We start from the raw sequence: 6051 nt of genomic DNA on the forward strand, positions 1-6051 counted from the left end.
AACAAAAATAAATAGAAAAAGATGAGGCCCTTTTTTTAAGGGATACAAATATAATAATTCAATTTTAAATAATAAATTAAATATAAAATAATTTGTTAGTAGAAAAAGTATGAGGAAGCCTTAATTTTAGGAGAGGCATTAAGCAATTGCGTAAATTGTCCAAGGAATTAGTTGTTTTTGGGTCCATAATTGCCAGTATGATCTTTCAATTCATCTTCTTTCAATTATTTTTAGACTCTATTTGACAGTGTGATCGGATAATTTAAGTTTTAAATTATAATTAGGCAAACACTTACTACTGTGATTTATAAGCTAAGTTGATTTGATTTTATAATTGTGTAATGAAAAATCTATAATATTTTTATTTTTTATTAAAATTATTAACACATTTTCACATATTATCAACCTTTATTTTTTAACTATAATGTTTTTCTTCACAGCAGTTGTAATTTAAAAGTAATAATATCTCATTACAAAACAAGGCATAAATAGCCATCAAATTTTCCTTAAGAGCTACATCAAACCCCTGCAGCAACAGATAGTACTCTTATCTTCACCCCCTATAAGTTACAGTTGTTATCCACGTTAAACTATGCTCCTATCTTCGCTCTTTATTAGTTGTTATAAACTTCTCAAACTCAAGCTTAAAGAAGTGCCAGATTTTTTTGTACCAGACCTCAAATGGTATTGTAGGGTTGTTTCTTTTTCTTTACTTTTTTTTCTTAAATTGGAATATATATTAAGATGGATGAATACAATGGGTGGAATCATAGATTACATAATTTTGAGATTTCACATAAACATTTTCCTTTTTTGGAAAAAGAAATTCTCATGAAATCAGGATCCAAAATACTCAAACATAACAAGATAGTTCCAACAGAAAAATCTTCAATTAATGCAAAAGAATCACTAAAATAGAGTGCAAACTTAGCTAAAGTATCCGCAGTTTGACTGCAGTTCTTTGAGATATATTAAATTCTGAAGTCATGCTTATGACTTTGGTACCATGAATTGTTTTATTTCAACTATAATCCAGAAAAGATTAGTTCGCGTACTTTATTGTCCTTGGATAAACTGAGTAACATACAACGAATCTGACACATCAATGATGTGTTTACATTTCCATAATGGGAATCAGAATAAAAGAATTGAAATAAAAAACCTGTTTACTTGCTAAAATAAAGATGGGAATAAGAATAAAATACATGGGTCCCACATAGCATTAAGGAATGAATACCAAGATTGTGAATCCAATGGGGTGGCTGGGAATCAGAATCTCATTCCCCCTCCATGACAAAAATACCCTCATTAATTTTGTTATTTTTTTAAAATGCCCCTTATGTTATAGAAAAATATAAACTGAAAAAAAATAGAAATCCCTAATCCAAGCAGCCATTCCATCTCATCTTTCCCACCCACGAACAAAAGCCCACCACCTGATTTCACTGCTCATCTTCAATCTTGCATCAATTACCGGTCGGATTCGTCGCTGACTGCAGCCCATTACCGTTCGGTTTTGTCATCACCTTCTAGCGTCTCCGATCATCACGTATGTTTTCACTTTTCTGCCGATTTAACTTCTGCTCATTTTTACATACATACATACGTATGTATGTACATACATACATATATGTATCATTCAATCAAAATCCCACCACTATATATTCATTTCTAAAACAAAATATGTAATTCCGAGAATTGAACTAATTTTTTTAATACAAGTAAAGATTATTTTTGAAAAAGTAGGGATAGACAAAGTTTGATTATAATTTGCATTATTTGTATTCTATTTTATAATTATAACTTTTGTTTTAGCATGATTTTTTTTAATACTCTTCATTGTTTGCTTATATGTTGTTTGAAAATAGTTGTGAAGATTATGATTTTACAGCCTGTGAGCTTAATTTGTTTTCGATTCTGAAATTTAATTATTACTTATTGGCTTAATTTGTGATGTTGATACATAAGATGACTCATTTATTAGCAAGTAAGAGGAGAGTCTTGGTAGTCATACACAATTTGGTGATGATGTTGCAAATGATTATACCTGTGTGTGCTGCTATGTGTTCCTATCTTTGTCTAACTTATCAACGAAGATTGAAAAGTCCCAAGTCATACTATAGAGTATATCAACAACTAAACTTTTTGTATGGTTTGGTTTTTGAATGTGATGTGAAATGTTTGTTACAAGTAAGAATGGATAGACAAACCTTTAAAAAATTATCTATGTTTCTTCGTGAGAAAATGGGTTTACTTGGTACTAGAAATGTGTTGCCCGAGGAAATGCTTGCAATGTTTTTGTATATTTTAGCACACATTTGAAGAAACGAGTGATTAGCTTCAATTTTAAAAGATCCGGCCGGACAGTTAGTAAATGTTTCCATGGGTGTTTAAAGGCAATGATTATATGTCGAAAGGAGTTTTGACAAAAAACCTAAGCCTGTGTTAGAGAATTCAACGGACCCAACATGGAAATGGTCTAAGGTACGTATAATATTGCATTGACACACTGTGTTCATTTATATAGTTATATACATGGACTTACAATTTTTTTCCAATCTAATATTTTAGAATTGCTTGAGAGCATTAGATGATCCATATATAAATGTTCATGTTTCAGAGGCCAATAAACCAAGATATGGAACTAGGAAAAGTGAAATTGCAACAAATGTCTTGGGGGTTTGTTCACAAGAGATTCAATTTATTTATGTCTTACCGGGATAGGAGGGTTCAACTCATGATATGTGGGTGCCAAAAGATGCCATAACAAGAAAAAATGGTTTAAAAGTCCCCCATGGTAATAACTTTAACCAATTATCTTTTAGATTTTAAGATTGTGTAATTGATTTTGTGACTTTTATTTATGATTTTTTTTTTGTCAATGGGCTATTATTAATTGGTCGATTGTGGCTACACTAATAGGATAGGGTTTCTTTCTCCGTTTAGAGGTCAACATTAGTATTTGAATGACTTTAGGGATGAACACCAGCCTACTACTCCAGAAGAGTTGTTTAGTATAAAGCACTCTAGTGCTCGCAATGTGATTGAACGATGTTTTAAGTTATTGAAGAAAATATGGGCTATACTGAGAAGTCTTGCCTTTTATGATATAAAAACACAAAGGTGCATACTATATGTTTGTTGCATGCTACATAACTTCATAAGAAGGGAAATGCCTTTCAATGAAATAGAACTTGAAATGATTAATGAGCTCACTCCAGATATTGATTTTGATTCGGCATTAATTGATGCCATTGAGCCTTCAAATGAGTGGAATATTTGGAGACAAAATTTGGTCCAAGATATGTCGAACACATGGCAAGCAAGTAGAAATTCATGAACACTTTGTTTATGCACTTATAGATTCGGGTTTATTTGACATTGGATGTTGTATTGTTATTTGACAATTGTTATTGTATTGTTATTTGCATTGGATTTTGTATTGTTACTTGAATTTGGATATTGTATATTTATTTGGCATTTGATACTATAGTGTTATTTAAATTCGGACATTGTATTGTTATTTGTCGTTAGATACTATACTGTTATTTGAATTTGGATGATGTATTGTTCTTTAGCATTTGGTATTATATTATTCTTTAACATTTTATATTGTACTGTTATTTGAATAAATAAGATGAGTTCCATTCCAACTCTAACTACCAGAGGTCGAGGTATGAACAAACACTATTGGACAACAGCTCAAGATAATGCATTGATTAAAGCATTATCGGAATTGAGTCAAAATCCCATGTGGCAGGCCGATTGTGATTTCAAAAATGGGTATTTACAACAATTGGAAAATATGTTAGAAGTAAAATTGTCAGGATGTGATATGAAAGCATCCCCTCACATTAAATCTAAAGTTAAATAGTTCAAGCAAAAACGGTGTGCTATGTCAGATATGTTATCTCTTAGTGGGTTTGGTTAGGATGCTGATAATATGATGATAATATGTGAAAATGATGTTTTTGATGAGTATGTCAAGGTAAAGTTTTGAATTGTATGGTTTTATTTTTATTACTTAATTTGGATTTGTATTATTAACACATTATTATTAATTTTATTTTTACAGAAACGAAAGGAGGCAATTCGTTTATTCAACAAATCATTTCCTTATTATTACACTTTGTCTTACATTTATGGTTGGGATCGAGCAATTGGAGCTAATGCTGGCAATGCAGATGATGATGATGAAGAGATACGTGAAGGTGATGATATTAGTGTGAATTTAGGAGGTGAGTCAGTTAATGGACCTTTTACTAAAGATTTTGTTCATGGAACGTCAACTACTCCACATTCGAATGTTGTTCCTTAACAATTAGATTTTGCTCCAAGTAATTCAACAAACAAGTCTAAAAAAAAAACAAAGACAAAAAATTTCATATGTGCTCAAATATTAGGGCAATGGCTGAGTCGAGGGCAGCAATAGTACCTAGGCTTGATGGGTGTATTAATGTGCTTTCTACTTCTAATAAAGATATAGTTGATTTGCAGGCTAAGTTATATGAAGAAATGAGCAAAATTGAAGGATTGGGTGGTAAAGAAATATATGATGCGACTAGTATATTGGCCACGAAACATGATTTGTTGTGTATGTTCTTTACCTTGCCTAATCACCTTAAGGAAAGATATATCATGCAAATGCTTCATTGCGGGATGTAATCTGATTACAATGTCAAAACTTTTGTACTTGTATTGCTATATTGGGAACCAAAATTGCCCAATTGTATTATGTAAGGATTTTTAATTTTATGTTTTTATTAGCGTTGTTGGAACTTGTGTTGTATTGAAAATCGTTTCGAATTTATATACGCATTTTAAGTATCCTTATTGTTTTTACTTCAATTTATTTTATCTATTAATGTCATCATCATTATTATTAATTATTACTATTATTATGTTACCGATTAGCCACTTAAAATAACCGGTTAGCTGCTTATGTTACCGTTAGAGAGATTTTCAAATTCTGGCACGCAACTGGTTAGCTGCTAGAATGCATCCAACTAGCCGCTAATTCTCTGGAATTGAGAGCTAGAAATACATCACAGGTAGTTGGCCGCTTGGAACAGTCGATTGACCGCTAACTCTCTGGAATCAATATTCCACAACTGTTGTGTAGCTGGTTAACCACTTGAAGGTTAGCGGTTAGCTGCTAACTTTCTGGAATTGAGTCACAATTTTCTGAAATTATAATTTAACCCTAAAAATACTTTTTAAAATTATTTTATAGCCCAATTCATTTAATAATAATAATAATAATAATAATAATTATTATTATTATTAAATAATATCAAGAACAATAATTAACAAATGGCATTTTAATAAATTGTATTAATTTATTTTGATTCTAGGATAGAGTAAAAGCATAAATAAAAATGAATCAAACAACTTATTATAATTCACATTCCAGTCTATTCTCATTCTTGTTCATTCCAATTCCAGCCCATTCTGATTTCCATTTAATAAACGTACCATAACATCATTAGAATAAACAGTGTTTGGGGAATATATTTCGACAAGACCAGCCATGATGAGCAGGTATCCGGCAGTAGCATTCCATGAATAGGTATATTCTGCAGAAGTCAGGTAGCAGATGAACACGAGCAAGAATATTCTGCTCGTTCACGAATGTACCCTCCACGGAGCCACAGTGAGAGCCGGTCTCTTAATAGGAGGATAAAACCATTCCTGCTAGAGGTTGAGGTGAGGAGATCCGGTGAATGATGATTGGCGAGACGTGCACTCCTGCCCAAGAATCAAGGCACGAAGCCCATCCAACCACGACTACGATAATGGAGCATCCACTTCCGAGAGTTGGGGAGGTGATGGACGTGGATTGTGGGAAGGACCGGATTCAAGGGAAGCCTATAAAAGGGTAACCAACGAAGGTAAAAGGGTTAAACTTTTTTATATTAAAACTAAGACAAAAAAAGAGCTCTTGATTGAGAGATTGAAATCAGCCATAAGATTAATGGCTGATTTTCCCAAGAAAGCGAAACCTACGTTTTTGACTTGGGCGTCAGAGGGTTTACGCCGGAAAAACACCCG

At 32.2% G+C, this 6051-nt stretch overlaps 2 long non-coding RNA genes across 2 annotated transcripts; both read left to right on the plus strand.

Annotated features, from left to right (window-relative positions):
• Positions 1 to 1296: 1296 nt before the first annotated feature.
• Positions 1297 to 4827, plus strand: LOC102614797 (uncharacterized). Its single transcript, XR_372239.4, has 2 exons — positions 1297 to 1549; positions 4076 to 4827. It is a non-coding gene; the product is annotated as an uncharacterized LOC102614797 (long non-coding RNA).
• LOC127900453 (uncharacterized) lies at positions 1556 to 3526 on the plus strand. The gene is made up of 2 exons (XR_008052618.1): positions 1556 to 2484; positions 2621 to 3526. It is a non-coding gene; the product is annotated as an uncharacterized LOC127900453 (long non-coding RNA).
• Positions 4828 to 6051: the final 1224 nt, after the last annotated feature.

The sequence above is a fragment of the Citrus sinensis genome, chromosome 2 (genome assembly GCF_022201045.2).
Source record: "Citrus sinensis cultivar Valencia sweet orange chromosome 2, DVS_A1.0, whole genome shotgun sequence".
Classification (NCBI taxonomy): domain Eukaryota; kingdom Viridiplantae; phylum Streptophyta; class Magnoliopsida; order Sapindales; family Rutaceae; genus Citrus; species Citrus sinensis.